Source organism: Pseudopipra pipra, chromosome 2, assembly GCF_036250125.1.
Source record: "Pseudopipra pipra isolate bDixPip1 chromosome 2, bDixPip1.hap1, whole genome shotgun sequence".
Taxonomy (NCBI): Eukaryota; Metazoa; Chordata; class Aves; order Passeriformes; family Pipridae; genus Pseudopipra; species Pseudopipra pipra.
This window is the reverse complement of record NC_087550.1, coordinates 75,575,083-75,594,406: the sequence shown is the minus strand read 5'-3', so window position 1 is coordinate 75,594,406 and position 19,324 is coordinate 75,575,083. Positions and strand designations below refer to the sequence as shown.

The following is a 19,324-nucleotide window of genomic DNA, read 5'->3' as shown; positions in this document are numbered from 1 at the left end:
AAGGGCTGGTCTACTGGCCCTGATGTGAGCAGCGAACACACCCATAAAACTAAAATAATTTCTCATTCCCACACCAGATAGCCTCTTGCTTACTGCCTAGCAGAGAACAGTCTCTGTCCGGCGGTATTTCCTAGACAGCACCTAAATATTTTCTGACAGAGCCTTAGTTAGAAAGGACTGAAAGCATAGAAGCTTATGTGCTAGCAAATCACATTTACAGGGGATTGCTTGCTAGTAGTTCTTGAGCATATATGCCCTCACCCTGTTTATTAATACTACAGACATAGCAGCAGGGTCCAGGCATGATTGAGGGGAACGCATTTTTAACAATTATGGTTCCTTAATTTTCTTAAGTTATTACAGCATTTGTATCTGTTGTGTAAGTTCTCCATACTAGGAGTTGAGAAGTAGAACTAAAAGAAAAATATCAATACCATTCACTTCACCCCTGTACATTTTAGGGTTCCTTCCAAGCCTGTTTTTTTCTCCATCTCCTTCTTTCAAAGGCATGCTACAAAAAAATAGAGGGAAACAGAAACCTTTAATATAGTCACTATTTCCAATATAAAACCAAAACCAACCTCCAAAAAAAGAACAGAAGTACAGTTATGTATGGCATACAATATATTCCTCACCTTAGCTATTGTATGTCACAAAATACCTCGAATATTTTAGAGTATTCACAAGTGGCTGCATTTATCAAATTCTATACTTTAGGAAAAAAGTAATGAAATACACAGAAGAACAGACACACTTGGAAGTGGACCTACGTTTTCAACACAATTTTTTCAGTAACGCAATTTTTGTCTGGAAACCAAGAATCAAGAGATTTAGCTCATCATGGATTTCTAAAGAATCTGATTCAGAGGAGCTGCCACTGTTAGTGCTGTTTGAAGGCTGAGATTCTAAGTCACAAAACAATTTAATCTTTTATATAGAAATTCAAAAGCTTTTTCAATCTGTAATATCTGGGATCTTTTTTTACACATTGGAAAGGAATAGCTAACAAATAATTCAACTGAAATTCAGTTTTGTTTGGCAAAGTTTTGTCTGTAATGTCCTATACACAATACTTTCTCTAATGAGTTCAAGCAACCTTAATAGATTCATATGATATTAGGTTGTCAATTCCTCATCCAAAACTATTTACTAGTGCCACTGTGTAAATTTCGAGCAGTCTGAAGTGGAGTAAAACTGAGCCATGTAGTTTTGGTTTTCTGGAGAACCATTTGTTTAAGACAGACAGAGATTTTAGGGTAAGGGAAGTAAGTGGGTGCAAAGCCAGCCAAAATGAAATGACTTTTCCAAACCGACATAGCAACAGTCACTGCACATACTTTATTAGTTCTATAATCTTACTTTCTAAAAATAGGAAATCTAGTAAGTTAAATAATAGTTTTTTGAAAGTTTGTCTTCATAATATTTTGATAAAGATGTCACTTGAAGATGACAGTGCTACTGAAAATTTCAGAGCTGCAAGAGTGGGAAATTAAAGGTTCATCCTGGAGAAGATATATTTATTTATCTATGATAATATTAATTATGTATTAATCAGTGTTTCAAATTGACATCTGATGGATCACTCCACATCTGCTATGACTACCTGTGTAGTAGATTTCAGTCTATAATCACTCAATATTGCAGGTTTTTCCACCAGGGAAAATATTAACAGAATGGATGTATTGTAAACCAAAGACTGAAACAGCTTCTTGTGCTGATTAGGGGACAGCTGAACATGATTAGCAAGTCTCCTAAAAATTTGAAGGCCTAGAAAAAATAATTCAAAAGATGAATGGTTATCTCAACCTTGAGATTTTGTTGAAGTAATTCTGATGTAAAATGGATAAAACAGAAGAGCAGAGCATGACAATGCAGTCAGAACCTTAGATATGGAAATAGCAGTGAGGAGACAGTAGAAAAGGAAATTGTGTATGACTAAAGAATGGTTCAGTTGGAAGGGACCTACAATGATTTTATAGTACAATTCCCCCTGAGAGTTTCTCTCATCCATCAGGGATGGATGTTTCATTTGTAAAGTTAGATTTAATTCCCTCCATATTATTGTAAAAGTGTGGAAATAGGTCTAGACAATCTGTTTAAAATTAGTGATGTTAGAAAGTCAGATGACATGAACCACACCTTTTTTTCTTTTATTGAGCCAATGAATACTTTACTAGGGTTTTAAAGTTTTTTTTAGGTTTTGGTGAGGTAGATGTCATAATACATTTACACAAAAATAAAATCTTCTGTTACGTTTTTAATTTGCAAGCTTCTTTAGCCACAAGAAATTACCAATCTGTGATAGTTTTGCTTGTATTTTCTAGCTTTGCTTACCAGGCTATGAGGTAAAATTCTGTAAACTAATATGTCTTGATACTGATACCTTAAAATTAGAGACTGTCAGTGCTGTACTGGTTTTATATGTATGTTCTTGAGGAGTGACAAGATCTTCCAAGCACGGAGAAGCCTCAGGTAAATGCAGCTTTGGAACATGCTCTTGTTACACTGTGTCCTTCCCAAACTCAATATTTAATATAGCACACTATCAAATGCAAGTTCATATAACACAGTCCTGGTTACATACACAGATCTTCCTGTTCAGCCATTTGTGTATAAATTTTGGTTTTCATGTATCCATTCTTTCTCTTGAAGTGACAAAGATTTCAGATGGAGACACCCATAGAAATGACTTTACAGTATCTGTAAATATTTCAAAACCACTGTTGAAAAGCAGGGAAAGAAAAACCCAAACAAGCCAAGTAGAAAAAGAAAGGTTAGTGTTCAGTAACCTAATATACTGTAAATAAAATTGATGCTGGTGTATTTTCACAGTTTTTTAGGCTCCAAGAAGTGAAATGATGGTGAAACTGTTACATGTCAAAATACATAATCCAGTAAATCTAGGTTTTTAGGAATGCAGGCAAAATCTACTCTGCTGATTATCTGTAAATACAAGGCAAAGCTCTAAAGGAAAGCTGGGTGGCAAAGGGTAGGATGTCTGCCAGTCATTTCTTTCACCATCGGTTGAAAGAAACAGGTGATTCTTTGGTGTAATTTAAAACATATTACTAAAGAAACCTAAAGTGGCCAGATGAATTATATCCCAGTAGTCCTTCTCTCCCTTGATTACAAGGAGAGCCCTAGGATGACTATGTCAGATGCAATTGTTTATGTGACTGATGTCTACGATCTGTAGAAAGGAATTTTACCCTAAAAATCACTATGGAATGAAGCTTCATTGCTTTTGTATGTCTAAAAATTTTAAGTGTAAAAATTTTGAAACCTTTATGAAAGTTTCAAATGAAACCTAAATTTGTTAATGTAGAGATTAATCTCACATGTAAAGTAACATTCATAGAAAGAATAGTCTGTCTTCCAGTTTTAATTTTAAAAAGGAATGTGAGCTGGTACTATTTCCAGCTGTTTTGAAAGTTTTGTATTAAAATATATGGAATGTAATCATGTTCTCTATGCAGCTGGGATAAAGTGGGGACATTGGCTTTTTTTTATTGACACAGTTAACAATGCAATGTTAAATTTAGCTGAAATAATTTGTCCAAATATGTCTTTTCTTTAAATTTTCTTGAGGAATTCCTTAATTCCTTTCTTAATTACCATTTTGTAATATCCAAATAATGAATAAGAACTGTTTGGTTAATTTTCATAAACATAATTTTCATGCCTTAAAACTTAACAGTCTTTAAAATTATTTCTACCATTTAAAAATAATTTATATTCTTTTCATACTCAGAAGAGATCTAACTTTATACTTTCATTAAAGCTAATTTATTCCATTTTTATATGTATATTATTTATATACTATTATTTATATTGTCTTTTAGTACACCAATAAGGTGGTATTTGTTTAATTAATTTCTTAAGCTTTATACATAAGGCCTTTGACACATTCTGAAATATGAATAATAACACTGTGATTATCAGGAAGCTGTTCAAAGTTTAATGTATGACTGGATGCTGCAATTATTAAGTAACCGCTGAAGCACTTCAAAAAAAACAACCCCTCTGTTTATGGACTTTCCTCAAAAATACACTCTTGTGGGAAAAAAAGTAAAATCTAGCATTATTAATAGTGAAAATTGCTATTTGGCGTAACTGGGAAAGTGATCTTTGTCCAAATGTCATTAAAAGCACTCTTCTAAGACTAATTCCAGAAGTGCTCAACTCCATTATAACTCCATTATAAAAATTGTGTGTTGCTATTTCCTTACCATTTTGAAAAGCTGAAAAAACCCCAGTCCATATAAACCATTTAACATTATTTAAATTTGTTTTCGGATGCACGTGGAAATCTCAAATTAAATTAAATCTCAAAAGGTACATCTGCAGTATGAAATGGCATACCACTCCAGTTTACCTCTGAGTTCTCATCTCCTCACCCTTCACACTGTGTAAGCATTAGCTCCTTTATGGTCTTTTTTTTCTGGACAAAAATTCCCAAACAAACAAACCCAGTTTCTTCTGCAACAAATCCAGATACAGCTTTGGGCATAGTTCACTCTACTTGTAGTTCTGATGGTTTTCAGGTGTAACATTGTACAGCTCTCAGCAGAAACCTTTGTTGTCTACTTGTGCATTCATGAAAACGCATAACCATACCAGAGGTTTGATGAAATAAATCTGTACAAAGCAAAGGAGTACTTGTTATTCATTATCACAACACCAAAAAAATTGAGAACATTAAGTTGTTTTATGTCGGAAAATATAAAAATTGGCCTTTACCTTTTAAAGAGTTGGATAACTTTTTTGTGTGCTCTCTTTTCCTGTTTAGCTTGAGCTGCTGTATGCCTGTTTCTGTGATGGTGGAAACAGCCAGTGGATGAAGAGCACACTCCCACTCTGGTATTTACATCTCATTCTTGTGTGTTGCACTGCCAGCCTTGTTGCTAGCATGTGCACTGTCTACACTTAGCACAAGAGAGAAGTAAGACTGATGAAGTTTTTACCAAGGCATCTAAAGGTTTGAGAGGGATAGATCCCATCATCTACAAAGGAAGAACTATCCCATGATGGTTCTCAGTGCACCTCACTACAGAAGCTGCGTGGATAAGACCACAATGCACCCTCTGTCATTCTTTGATGCTACTTTGTGCTCTCAAATATTCCCATATATCTTCATTTATGTTGATGGCACGAAGGTTCGGTCTTTCCTCAAAAATATTTAACACCACTAATAGTGCTTGAATCAAATTCAACAAAGGCAAGTGCAGGGTCCTGCACATGGTGGGAAATAACCCCATGCACCAGTACAGGCTGGGAGCCCACCTGCTGGAAAACAGCTCTGTGGAGAAGGACCTGGGTCCTGGTAGACAACAAGCTGTCCATGAGCCAGCAGTGTGCCCTCGTGGCCAAGAATGCCAATGATAAGACTGGATATGGCACTAGGTGCCATAGTCTAGTAACCACAGCGGTGTTGGATCAAGGGTTCGACTTGATGATCTTGGAGGTCTTTTCCAACCCAGTCGATTTTATGTTCTATGATATCCTGGCGTGCATTAGGAAAAGCACTGCTATCAGGTCAAGGGAGGTGGTCCTACCCCTTTACTGAGCCCTAGGGAGGCCACATCTGGAGTGCTGTGTCCAGTTCTGGGCTCCAGTACAAGAGAGACATGCAGCTCCTGGAGCAGGTCCAGCAGAGAGCTACAAAGTTGATCAAGGGACTGGAGCATCTCTCTTACAAGGAAAGGCTGAGGGAGCTGAGCCTGTTGAACCACGAGAAGAGACAACTGAGAGCGGACCTCAACAATGTACACAAGTATCTGAAGGGAGGGTACCAAGAGGATGGAGCCAGGCTCTTCTTGGTGGTGCCAAGCAATAGGACAAGAGAGGCATAACATAAAGGGCATAACATAAAGTTCCACCTGAACATGAGGAAGAGTTTCTTTACTGTGCAGGTGACTGAGCATTGGAACAGGCTGCCCAGAGATGTTGTGGAATTTCCTTTCCCGGAGATATTCAAAGATATTTGAATGCAATCCTGAGTAAAATATTCCAGGGGACCCTACTTTAGCAGGGAGGTTGACTAGATGATGTCCAGTAGTCTCTTCTAACTAAACCACTCTGTGATTATGTGAAAACCTGCAAGTATTTTTTGCACTTTGGTACAGGCTGTAGGAACAGTATTATGGTCATTAGGGAGAAGAAAAACATCATTCAGACATACTCCTTTTTTTCTATTATCACTTTTTCTTCAGAGAGGATTGAGAACATCCATCTGTAAGGAATTCCCTTAGACCATTCTTAGTACTTATTTCTTGCTTAGTTATCTTAATTTTGAAAAAGGAATTTGTGTAGACACTATTTACTTCTTAAGGAAAACTTGATATTCATGTTTTTCTGTGGATGAAGTTAACAGATTGAGCCACAGCACTCCTGACAGAAGCCAGCTGAGGGCTGACCACAGATATGATGTAGAATGCAATGGTAAATATTATTTAGCATGAGATCCAGTGTAAGATGAGTTCATTTTTTCTTCCAGTCATCCCAATCGACACAGAGACACTAATCCTAAAAAAAATTTCAGCAAGTATTTTGTTGAAGAAACAAATATTGTAAGCTGTGTTAGGTCACTTATGTAAATCAGCTATTTGAAGAATGAGAAAAAAGATATTGAATTGTAGATTTAATTATAAGATTTATTTTTCCATATCTTGAAATGTAGATTTAGTCCATGACTACTGGACCATAAAGAGATAACTTTTCAGATCAAATCTCACACTTCTGGATCCTACAAAAAAGCACCTTTTTTTCTTGGCTAAAATGCAGGAAACCTGAGATGCTCTTTTAATGTATTGTAAATGTATTGATTACTTATAAATTAGTAAACTGATAAGAACACCCTACTTTCTTAACTGTCACTATTAAACATTGTTTACAAAAATGTAAGGAGATTTCAGCTGCTTATCCTTTCCTTTCTTGTTAAATACTGCAGTTGGCTATTTCGCATTGTAGATACCGACAGCAATGCTTCAAATTTCTACTTTTGACTAAAGTTAGTTTCCGAGGAAACTAAAACTCAGTTTTGTTTCAAATAATGAAAATCATGAAAAAACACAACTTTCAGGACTACACTAAAATTTATGAAATTAATTTTTTGTTGTTCAAGGCTTGTGTCTGCTTCTGGAGGAGGCCACTTGAATATAGTCAAGTGTATTATCACAAATGAAATTAATTTTATAGTTTATACGGCATGTTGATAAATTAGGCTCTTTAGTCAGTAGTTAATAATTACAGTTCTCATTGGTAATGCTGCTCCTTTATGGTACTGAGGTAATCGTCTAGATTCAGATTTATCATTTGATTACTCCTAGTATCTGTCCAAAGATCTACATGCAACAAGGAGGCACAACGTAACACAACACCTGCTTCACAGAATTATTAACTTTTAACAGCACATGATGTCTAAGGGAAAGCTATTGTCTTTTAATACTAAGATTGAATTTTTTTTCAAAATACTACCCACACCTATTGAGCCAAGAGACTCAAAAGGGGTCAACTAATTTATTTCATAAGTAGTTGCAGGACAGGGATGTCTATAAGCCAATAACTCCTGTATTAAGGTATTGTAGTTTAACCAAGTGTTTTAAACCAGGACATAAGGTTTATCCCAAAGAAAGTTTCTTCCATCATAGAAACAAATGAATGCTTAATCTCATTCACCCAGTTATAGATGCATTTACAAATGTTGGGACATACAGCAGTAATGTGCAGAAATAACAAACCATGTGTGGTACTGCACTCTCTGAAAACAAAAATACAAAACCTTGCTGGTAAATTACACTACATTTTTTCCTTTTCTGTATATTCTTCTTTTGTAGAGAGATAGAACTATTAAACTTGACAAGCATTCAAATCACAGAGTTGCTAAATAATGGTTGGAAGAGGTTTCTGGAGGTTATAAAGTCCAGACTCCTACATGAAAGAGGACTGTTACCCACTCCCAGGTCAGCTTTGATGTCTGAAACAGTCCAAGGACAGTCCCTGATGTTATTGACAACTCCTAGTCTTGAACAACCCTCCGGCCTTTTTTACCCCTAATGTCCAAACTGAACCTTCCAAGCTCACACGTGTAGCATTTTTTCAGTCTTTACATCACCTGGCACTAGTCACCTTCATAGTGGCCCTTCAGGTAGTTAGAAGCAATCACTTGGCACCTCATGGCCCCTCATTAGCCTCTTCTTCCTAGGACCACCAAAGCCCAGTCCCTCCCTTCTTTGTAGGGTATGTTTTATGCATTGACCATTTTAGTCACCCATTACTGGACCAGTTTCTCCTGTAACTGGGGAGCCTGTCATCTGCCAGCTCCCAGTGCAAAGTAGAGAGGAACAGTGATTTTCCTCAATCCCTTGGCCATCCTTCTTGTAAGTGGTTAGCCAGTAGCAGCACGCTCTGGACCCGCGTTGGCCACGGCCTCTGCCCGATGCTTTCCTGGGGGCCAGACCCGTTGCCTGGAGCAGTGGGGCCACGCTGGATGCCATGGTGGGTGCAGACCTTGCTCCTTCCCCGCAGGAGGTTTCTGCCAGCCCCGCCACTCCTGGGAGCTTTCTGGCCGTGACCCGACTCGGGGCAGGGCGTTTCTCCAGTCGCAGCACCAGTCGGGACACCTTTACGTGACGGCGAGGGGCTCTGTTCCCAGGACAGCAGCGGTGTCGGGCGGGCAGCGGGCGCAGAGCCCGTTCCGAGTGCGTGGGCGCCTCCCGGACAGGCAGATGCCGGGGCTCGCTGCCGTCTGCCGAGGGACGGGGATTGCCGCCCACAGCTCTCCACGGCGCGGCTCCTCCCGGGACACCCACACCTCGGCCCTGATCGGGAGACGTCCATCCCGACGGAGACCCTCTCGCCGCCCGGCGCCGCCCGCCTCGGCTCCGCCGGGCCCCCGGCTGCCCTCCAGCGGCCGCCGGGCCAACCCCGCCGATCTGGGCCGGGGCCGGGACGCCCGGCTCCTCCCCGGGGCGGTGAGGGCGCGGAGGGACCTACCCTGCCCGGCTGCAGCAGGGAGCGGCTCCCGCCCCCGGCCGGGGAAAGGCTGCGAGGGCGCTGGGCTTTCCACAGGAGAACGAGCTCTAAGGAAATCAGGGGAATCAGATGAAATCAGAGGAATTAACCCGGGAGGGAATTTTGCCTGCAGATTGTGTGCCAATAATCCCAGGCTCACACTGCTGTCAGCAAAGTAGTAACCCACAGTGGTTTTATATCTTAACTGGTCGGCGCTCCTCATATCCCCTGCTCTGTTCATTCCGTTTGTTTGTTTTAGGAGAAGTGTTCCCTATTACTTAAGAAAGGGGGTGATCCATCGTGTGCTGCCTCTTTAAGATGCTATATGTAAAGTTTGGTTGCTAGGTCCCTTTTTTTTTTCTTTTTTAATGAATGCCAGATGTAGGGAGAAAAAAGCAGTTTATATTCCAACAAGCCTACAGAGTGGATGTACATTTCTGGCTGTTAGCAAAACACTTGCTAATTACAATGCTTATTCCTTCCTTCTCTTTCAAACTTGGATAACTTGCAGTGTCCTTTATGCTTAACTGTGACTGAATGTTATGGTACCAGTGGTATTTTTTTTCAACAGCGCAGTAAATGTTAAAAATTCAACTAAATTCTTTAAATACCTTAATTGAGTTTGGGAAGAGCTAGTTTTGTTTTTTGTTTTCCCTATTTGAAAGCTAGAGAAAGTGACATCTGAGTCGTGAACAGATGGCATCAGTCAGTCAGCACAAATCCTGCCTAACGTTGGTGTTACAGTATAGTACTCTACTCAAATGAACATAAATTTTGGACACCAAAATGATTTTTAAGGAAGTTTGTTAGAGTAATTTTGTTCATGTGGTACATTGCTTCAGTTATTACAATTTTTTATTTTTGGAATGGCTAGATAAACAAATAATTTGCAACTCATCTATAATTCTTAAATATATGGAAGTTTTTTATTTTATTTAACAAACTCAAGTTTTAAGTAAAGCTTCTGATAACTTTCTGATAAGAAATATCCAATTGATTATTTCTGTTCTTCCTATTATACACTAAGCAGACTGGTTTGTTAGTACCTTTGGTCTAATCATGGTTTTTTTCAGTCCTATTTAGTCTATATTGCCTTTTCAGTAGTGTATCAATCAGTCTTCCTCCTATTTTTTCCCCTTACCAGCCCACCCTCTGCCCACATGCATGGGAAAATTGCCTCACATATTATTCTTCTCCCAGCAGGCAAGTAGGAGGTGTTTTATGATACCTTATTCTTCTGTAATAGGGAAGTCACAGAATTGCCCTACTACATGCACTTATTTAAATCTCTTTTCAATCTATAAATCTATGTATACAATTTAGGGGAAAAGGTAGGTATCAAGAAAGTAAGAAAATTTGTAACTTTGGTCTGGATCTAGTTTGTGTATGCTTACTGATTAGAGTTATGCTTTCCCATTTTTGGTAAACCCTTGAGAATGACCGGAGTAAAGGCACTCTACGATTTGTTTAATTCCCATGCAAGCTTCTGATGTGGTGTGAAAGAGCTTATAGGCCTTTCTTAAGATTCAGGATGGGGAAGGAAACAGCTTTCACTGTCTGTGGGGGCACAGCTTCTCTTATCACCCTTTGGCTGTGCTCCATTATCACCTGGGAGCTCAGGGAAGCCAAAACTCACCCTCTACTCCACAGTCTGGAACTCTGTAATCACAACCACAATCTGCTCTATACTCCCTGATCCCCCACCTCACATTTCTCATGCCACCTACCATCACTGCCAGCTATCCTGTTTTTGTTACCAGTCACAACCTACTTGCTCCTTTCAGTTATTGTGAGCAGACCCCAGGGCTTCCACTTTCCCACAGAGACCAGAGAACGATGTTGCTTCTATCTGGCTTTCTCTTTTGAGCTCATGGTACTGTTTCCTGTGGGGTGACCCAGCAACCTTTCCATACTTGCTCTTAAGGCACCTTTCAGGAAAACAAAGTTACTGGCTGAAATCCCCTCTGAAGGCGACTGGCCAGCTTCACAGGCACATCATTTCTCAGGTGGGTACTCTAATCATGAGCATTTCCCCTCACCAATGCTCCTGCTTTTCCCACACAATAACCTGGAAAGAGGATTTTGCCTCCTGAATAAAGGGAAGTGCTACGAAGCCTGGGGTCAGGACCTATTTTGGTTGCACTTCTCTCCTAACATCACCTGATGGCCTTCTTTGGGAAACTTGCTGTACAGTGACTCCGTCCTTCTGCAGAGACATGGAGGCTCACAGTAAGAAGAGGGAGACTGTCTCCTAATTAAGACACAGAATTACTCTTTGTAGGATCTCAGCAATGACTTACGAGGAAGCTGTAGAGTTTTCTTCATAGACTAGTAAAGAGCTAGTTTTTAACTTTGATGAGTGTTTCTTGTAACAATAGGTAGAAGAAAAACATTCAGGAAAAATGGCTTGTGAGGGAAGGAGAAAGATGTCTCAGTCATCCCAGCTTTTGATGTTAACAAACCACACATAGTTTGTCATAGTGGGTACTAAATTTCAACCAAGGTGTCTTCAAGAACCAGTTGTTTTAGTTTTTTACTATTGATTATATTCAGAATACAGGATCCTAATTCATGTGCTAAAAATCAGGTTTCGGAGTTTAGCTGCCTGACCTTGTCCTACAAAGTGAAAATTCAGAGCCTAGTCTGGGCAACTTGAACATAATCCAGAGGCAGCTACCTATCAGAGAACAACCTGTTCAGACCCTCTCATGGCTCAATATTTTTAACTCAGCCAGCTTCACCCATATCAGCTATAGGTATTACCTGTTATGCACCTAACAGAGCATCAGCTGCACAGGCAGGATACAGAACAGCTTCATCACGTGAATTGCACTTGAAGTTCACATGCATGGAATTCAAATTTTAGAATATTATAATAAATCTTATGACAGAAAATGATTCCTTCTCACACTGTACTTGTAAATGTGAACCCAGGATAATGTAAAATGACAAGAGGGATTGTGGTTTCAAGGGGTTTTCTTTAGGGGAGGATAGTATTTGAAATAGGAGACTAAGCTTCAAAAGAACTGTATTTTTCCCCTAGGATGAATAGTCTGTAAGGGGAGCAAAGTCATAGCTGTTGAAGGAATGCTAAAAAAAAAAAAAGAAAAGACTTTGAGTGCTCTGCTGTAAGCAAACAGGAGGCGGTATGTTTTTTTACTTTAGACTCCAAATGTTACTGCTTTTCTAAATCCCACATTTCTGATCACTGAGGAAATACATAGTAATGCTTTTTACCTAAAAAGTGCTACTAATCTTCTTTTGAAATTATTTGAACGAGTCATGAACCTCGAGTATTTTATTCCACAGCAAATAACTCCTACTTAATTTGAGACCAATAAAAAAAGCTCCACATATGATCATGTTCATAGAAGATATTAAAGCAAGAAGAAAAAAAAACAAACAAGAAACCCAGCCAAAACCAAACCCAAAAAACCCAACCAAAACAAACAAACAAAGACTCCAAGGAAAAGTATAACACAGAAATCTTTTCCTAAAATGGTTAAAATTTTAATGTTAAATATGTTCTCATTTGTATAATGTACATTTGTATTTGTGCATGGGTGTGTGTTCACAGATGAATGCTATAGCTGTGACAACTGAGAGATGTGTTTTAGATTATGTGTGAAAAAAGAAAATACCGATTTTTTATTTGTTGACCATTTAGGCATCTGTATTATAAACCAAAGAATGTGGAATTATCTAGATTATGTTAGAACAGAACAGTCTAGAAGGAAATGTAACCATCTTGCTTGAAAAACTGTGTGGCAAGCAGAAGATTACAAATGCACATTTTATTTGCTTTAAAACTAACATTTTTATCTTCCAGAAAAATTGTCAGTAAAATACAGTGGAAATGAGAGCAATCTTCCCTGGTTATTAACAACCTACCTACATTTTTATGGTTCTATAGTAAGACAAGAAAAAAATCCTTATGAGAAGGAATCCTTAACCTGTTCTAGTTAAGTTTGAGAAAAGATGTTTTAAATATTTTGAGGAGGAACAAACATTTTATCGTCAACTTATTTTTTCATCAGTCACTTCAATTTGTCGAATCCAAGAGAGATTCCTGGAACTTAAAGAATCTGAACATGATATAGGCAGAACAGATATATTCTTACCTCCTTTCCTAAGAAGAAACAGTCACTTTGACAATGATCTTCAGGTAGCAAAGTAATTGAAAAACAACATTCACAATTTTAAGGCAAGTTGCAATTTAACTCTATTGAAAACACAAAGTGAAATGGAAGAAGAAATATACAGCTGCAGCAACAATAACAGGAAACCAGAAAAAAAAAGGGGGTGGGTTCTACCTCTTGTTCTGAATATACTCAAGATAAAAGTAAATTTGACTTGCTTCGGCAAGTAGTTGCATAACAGGTGTCCTGAAACTTGGAACATCCTACACCCCCCTCCCCCCACACACCCCCAGAGACAGACACACACAGATACACACACCAGGTATCTAACAGGTAGCTAAACTTGGCTTCTTTGGTAATTCTGGAAGTAGGTTCTCAGTTATTCAGACCTGGACTGATTTGGAATCCTGAGTCAAAGGACTTTTAAGTTTTACTCAGAAATTAATAATGCCCTGGAACCATGGGCATTAGATTCACTTTGGAAACAGCTTTCCTTTTGCTTCTTCTCTCCCAGATTTTCATTAAACTTAAAATTTGCAAAACTTTGTGTTATGGATGTTAGAAATGAAATAAAATGTCAGAAAGATAGATTATTTTCCAAGCAGGAAATCTTCTATTAAAGACTGGCACCTTTATATTTTCCCTGAACCTTTCCAGTTCTATTAGGAAGCATGACTGCTACTGCAGCAGTGTTATTATAGGATGGCAGCTATGTCCAAATGATAGCATTCAATAAGTTTAAAATTTGACTTTGATTTTGCTAATTTCTTTTTTTTTTTTTTTAAGAATACACAGGAAATGTTTAGAACAAGACAGATCTACCTCCTCCACTCTAGAGTACATTCAAAATTTCTTAGATTGCATGCTCTTTCTGAGCTGTGCATGCTATGCAGCATGTAGAAATGTGTAAAATATTAATACTCTTGAAACTTCAGAATTTTGACATTTTGCAATCTACCTGAATCAAACTAAAAGAACCCCAGATGCCAGACCATCTCTTCATTTCCTTCCCTATATTTGTATAAATTACTCAGGCACACAGAACCGTAATAAAGCAAGGCTGTGTCTCTCTACACCTGGAATGTGCAACACAAGAAACTCTTTCTGGCATGTCCTGACGTCAGCCTTGACCAAAAAGGAGTAAGGACAGAAACTACTGAAGTGTGGTCACCAACACTTGCCCAGCAAGTGCTGTAGCTATGGTAAAAAGATCTGATTAGATTATACTGTTCTTTAAGGACTAAAGAGCTTCCAAGAAGTGTTAAAACTTAGTTCAAAGTGGTAACTGATATTTCTGATATGGACTCCTTTAATCTATTTTTTTATCGCCATCCCTGTCATGGATGTATTTTTTTATATGTAACAATGAAAGACAGATAATTTAGTCCCATGTTCTCTTTCACTCAATATGATCTCAGTCACCTGCAGTTCTCACAGTGCACAGTACTCATGTTGGGATTCACAATAAGAATGAGCTTGGTTCTAGTATTCAAACTAGCTTTTAATTTTTCATTTAAATACTGCAATTAAAATAATATAGTACTAAATACAACACCAATAAAAAAAGCAGTAATTTTTAATATACATGTCTAGTAGATATTGTGATTTTGCCCTTTCATGTTGAATATGAAATTCAGAGGATTTTTTTTCTGAGATCAATACTCATGCTTGTAATGACAACAAGTGGCAAAATACTATAATATAGCTGGAAAATGGGCAGTGCTTCAGTGTTAACGTAAGTAACATGGCTTTGGGGGTTGTTTTGAACATGACTGTAGTATCAGAAGTAGTGGCAGGATCTCTCCTATGTATCTTTACTAGAGTAGATACTTTTGCAGTGTCTTCAGTTGAACTGAAGCAAGGTTTCAGATTAAACTGACACATTTTGTTTCCCAATTCAAAGGAGAAGGAAATTGGTTTTCTACTAGGAAAAATATGTTTAATTGATTCCAGTAAGTTTGAAGCAGACTGTCACTAAATGCTGATGCACAGTAAAGGCAGCAGTGCAGGTAGAATTTTACAGCAAGTATAGTACCAGAGAAGGGCACCAGTGCAAAGAGAAGTTGGCACACATGGTGTGAAAATGATACAGAAAAGAAGCCAAGGAACAAAATGCAGGTTGCCATTAAGCACTTAAAATTGTGCAGGGGCAGCAATAAGGGGAAGATTACCTGTAAAGAAATATAGGACTCAAGAGTTATTTGTGATTCTTGGAAAGAAAGTTTTTCTTAGAAAAATATTTGACATTCTTGGCTGTCACTGCTTTCACTGGTACCCTATATGATAGCTAGTTGTTCGTTATCAAATGACTAAGTACTAGCATATTTGGTATTGACTTAAAACACATTATCTTCATGCTATTCTAGATTTAGCAGGATGAAAGAAGAAATATGTGGAATGAGTTCGTCTTTTAAAAATATATATATAAAACATGCTAGCTCTATTATTTTTTCCAAATCACTAAAATAATGATTTGGAAAAGTCAAAAATGATGAGGAAATAAGAAGTGCCTTTGGAGATCTTGTAAAGTTATACAGGTTTGGAGATGAGGTTTGAACAAGGTGAGGAAACTTAACTTGCACTTATTCTCAATGTGTTTCTATCACATGCTATATAGCTATATACATCTTCACTTTCAGGAATGTACAAGTTGTCTGTGTAGTAGTTTTTCTAACCCTGTGCTTATCCTCTTTTTTTTCCATATATGTGATTGCTTGCCTGTAGGCAGGACCCTGATTTTCAGAATTCATTCTCTTTCTATTCTAGTTAGATCCTGTTACAGCATCTCAGTTTCAGGATTGAACAGCCATATATCACTACAGCCAAAAGTAACTTGGGTTTGACTATCAGAATATGCTCTGTAAACAAGGATTACTTAAACTTGGCAAAGTAAAGCTTTTAATGACTGCGGTTTGTTTTTTATGAAAAAACAGTGGTATTAAAGTAATACATATTACCAAGACTAGCCAATCTTTGATATTATATTCACTCAGTACTGGAATGTAAACCAATTATTTTATTCATGTTTCTCTTTATGTGTACGAATTACAGCAATCAGAACAAATTCTGCGTTTTTTTTTTAACAAATTTCAGTGATTCAATAGTACATACAGTAAAAACTGACTGTACATCACCCTAACATCCTTCTGGATGCCCCTGAAAAACATTGCATGTTGAAAGTGCTTTTCAGCAGGCATCCTGATCTGGAGGCTGGAGGATCTGCACTTCAGTGACATCATGAGTGCATTGGCCTCCAGTTTAGATACCATTGTAAGTTCTTATGGTAATAAAAACACAGAAATAAATAAAATGTGCAAACAAGATGTATTTTCTAAACAAGGTGACAGTATTATGGATGGACAAAAAAAATCACAAAATGTGGCAATTCCAGCGTTTTCAAAACTGCTCTAAGGGCATTTTTAAACTGGCTCCTAGCAATGCCAAAGCATATGTAGGCAAGATAACAAACCATTATTAAGCGTTTATTAAAGTTCACTTTCTTATCCTCTTGTTGCTGTGCTCATTCATGTCCACAGAACTCTAAGAGAAGCTGTATCTAATATATACAAAATCTAACAATTAGAATAATTGATTTCAGAGAAATTATGCTTTTTGTTAATCTCATAGACTGCTGGTTTGTATTAAAATACTTATTAATCACCAGCCAGTAAGTCTCTGCTTATTATGTAAAAAACTATTTTTCCATTTTCATCTGTCATTTTCTTTATGACATTTTCCTGCAGTATATTATTTACTAGCTACAATTTGTGTTCAGTGAAAAGTCCCATTAAATGTCATGTTTAATATATTTTTAGATAACTAAACATGAGATTTGATTTACCCGACTTTTAATTAAAAGTGAAAATAGAATAAAATGGGATTATTATGATTAAATTATTTTATATCGCTAACATTAATATATAATACAGACACCAACAAACTTAATGAAGTCTCTGCTACAGGTACTATTGTTATATTATTACCTAAGTTGCTACTGATTATCTTATAAAACTAACAACTTTAAGAAAAGCAACCAAAACACAACTGGAATAATCTGGTTTGCAGAGGCTATCTGAATTCCAAATGCAGCACTCATGTCAACAAAGGAAAGTTTTTCTTTTCCTTTATTTTACAAAAGTCTTTAATTAAAAAATAATTTAATTTAAAAATCATTCACTTAGTCTCCTGCTAAACTACCTATTTCCACACTTCTTTGTGGCCTGGTTTTTAATTTTGAAGTCAAAGAGCTTCAAATGCAAGGAAGAAATCCATAGGAGACATCAGTTCTTATTATTTTGTGTTTTTCAGGACCAAAATGATCTCCAACCAAACTTGTTGGTGGAAATGCATGATTTTATTTTCTGAGAAAATATAAAATTATATGTTAGTATTGCTTTGCCTTGGTGAAAAAGAATTTAATGAAGGTATAGGGTATGTTTCAGAAAGAAACTAGAAGTGAAAGTTAGGGAGTTCTCCATCTCCTCTGAGAGAGATACTAAGACAATAATAAAATAGCAGTGGTGGTTGGGGTTTCCCCACCTGTCTGCACTGGTAGTCCATACATGTATTTTTCTCATCTTGAAGCGGCAGAATACCAGCTCTGTATATTCATGTCACAGAATCATAGAATGGTTGAGGTTGGACAGGACCTCTGGATGTCAGCTGGTCCAACTTGCTTCTTCAAGCAGCGCCACCTATGGCAGGTTTATCAGGACTGTGTCCAGATGGGTTTCTTTAAATGTGTCCAAGGATGGAGGCTCAACAACCCCACTGGGCAACCTATGCCAGTGCTTAGTTATCCTCCCAGTGAAAAAGTGTTTCCTAATGTTCAGAGGAAACCTCCAGTGTTTCACTTTGTGCATATTGCCTCTGGTCCTGTCACTGGCCACCACTGAAAAGAGCCTGGCTTTGTCTTCTTTGCGTGCTCTCTTCAGATATTTGTACACACTTAGAGTTACCCCCTGAGACTTCTCCACACCAAACAGCCCCAGCTCTCTCAGCCTTTCCAAATAAGAAAGGTTCTCTAGTCCCTCCACCATCAGCTTTGTGGCCCTTTGCTGGACTCTTTCCAGTATGTCTATGTGTCTCTTGTACTGAGTACTCCAGAACTGGATGCAGTACTCCAGGTGTGGCCTCACCAATGCTGAGTGGAGGGGAAGAACCACTTCCCCGACCTGCTGGCAACACTACACCTAATGCATCCCTGCATAGCATTAGCCCTCTTTGCCACAGTAGCACATCTCTGCCTCATGTTCAATTCTGTCCTCAGCAGGACGCTTTTCCATCTGGGTGGCCCCCAGCCTGTATTTGGTCCCTAGGGTTCTTCCTCTTGAGGTGCGGGACTTTGCACTTGCCCTTTTGGAACCTCAGATGCCAGTGTCTGCATTATTTTTTTAAAATTGATTGAAGGAATTCACATTCTTGCTTCTTTGAGGTAAATAACTATAATTTTTTGATATGTTTTGGAAAAAGTAAGATCACCGCCTGGCACGTGCAGCTCAGTCTGTATTTAACTGTACTTGAGGAGTCTGAGGTAAGGAGGACTTTCAACGGAGTTTGTTATATGTGAGTTTGGTTGCACTAATTGACCTCATACTGGGTTAGATGTTTTTATAATGCATTTTCTATTTCCCTCACTTATTCTGTTACACTTGAATATATTCTTTTCCATATATTTAAAACATAGCTAGAAACATTTATTACAAAGGAATTGAAAATGTAATAGAATATATTTTTTGCCATTAGTTCATATTTAAATATCCTTAGAGTAGTCACATTTATGATAAGAATGACTGTTGAAAAATAGAGGTCTTGATTCAGCAAAATATATAATACATAATTTAGTTTTGAGGCCTTGACAGTCCAAATGAGTTCAGTGTCTAAACTACTCCAGTAACATATACTGTACATTTTTATTGTATGTTACATGAGAGTCAGAACTCATACCTAATACCCTCAGTTATTTGTATTAGACTCATATATTCCATTTATTTCTAGGTACAATCAACTATGTAGCTATACAGCTGCCCTGCAGTGCATCTCAATTATTTTTATTCATCTAATCAGTAAATTTAATATTTTTGGTGCCACTATCTGAAAAGAGTGCTACTTAGCCTTAATTAGAAATTCAGTTACAGGTTTTGGATGCACAAAGCGAATTATTTAGAAATCAT

The 19,324-nt window shown here is 37.7% G+C and overlaps 1 long non-coding RNA gene across 1 annotated transcript in view; it reads right to left on the bottom strand.

Moving 5' to 3' along the window:
• Positions 1 to 19,324, bottom strand: part of LOC135409877 (uncharacterized) — a 50,999-nt gene that overhangs the window by 13,266 nt on the left and 18,409 nt on the right. Inside the window, exon 2 of the long non-coding RNA XR_010428405.1 lies at positions 435 to 511. This is a non-coding gene — a long non-coding RNA (uncharacterized LOC135409877). The remainder of the gene's footprint in view (positions 1 to 434; positions 512 to 19,324) is intronic.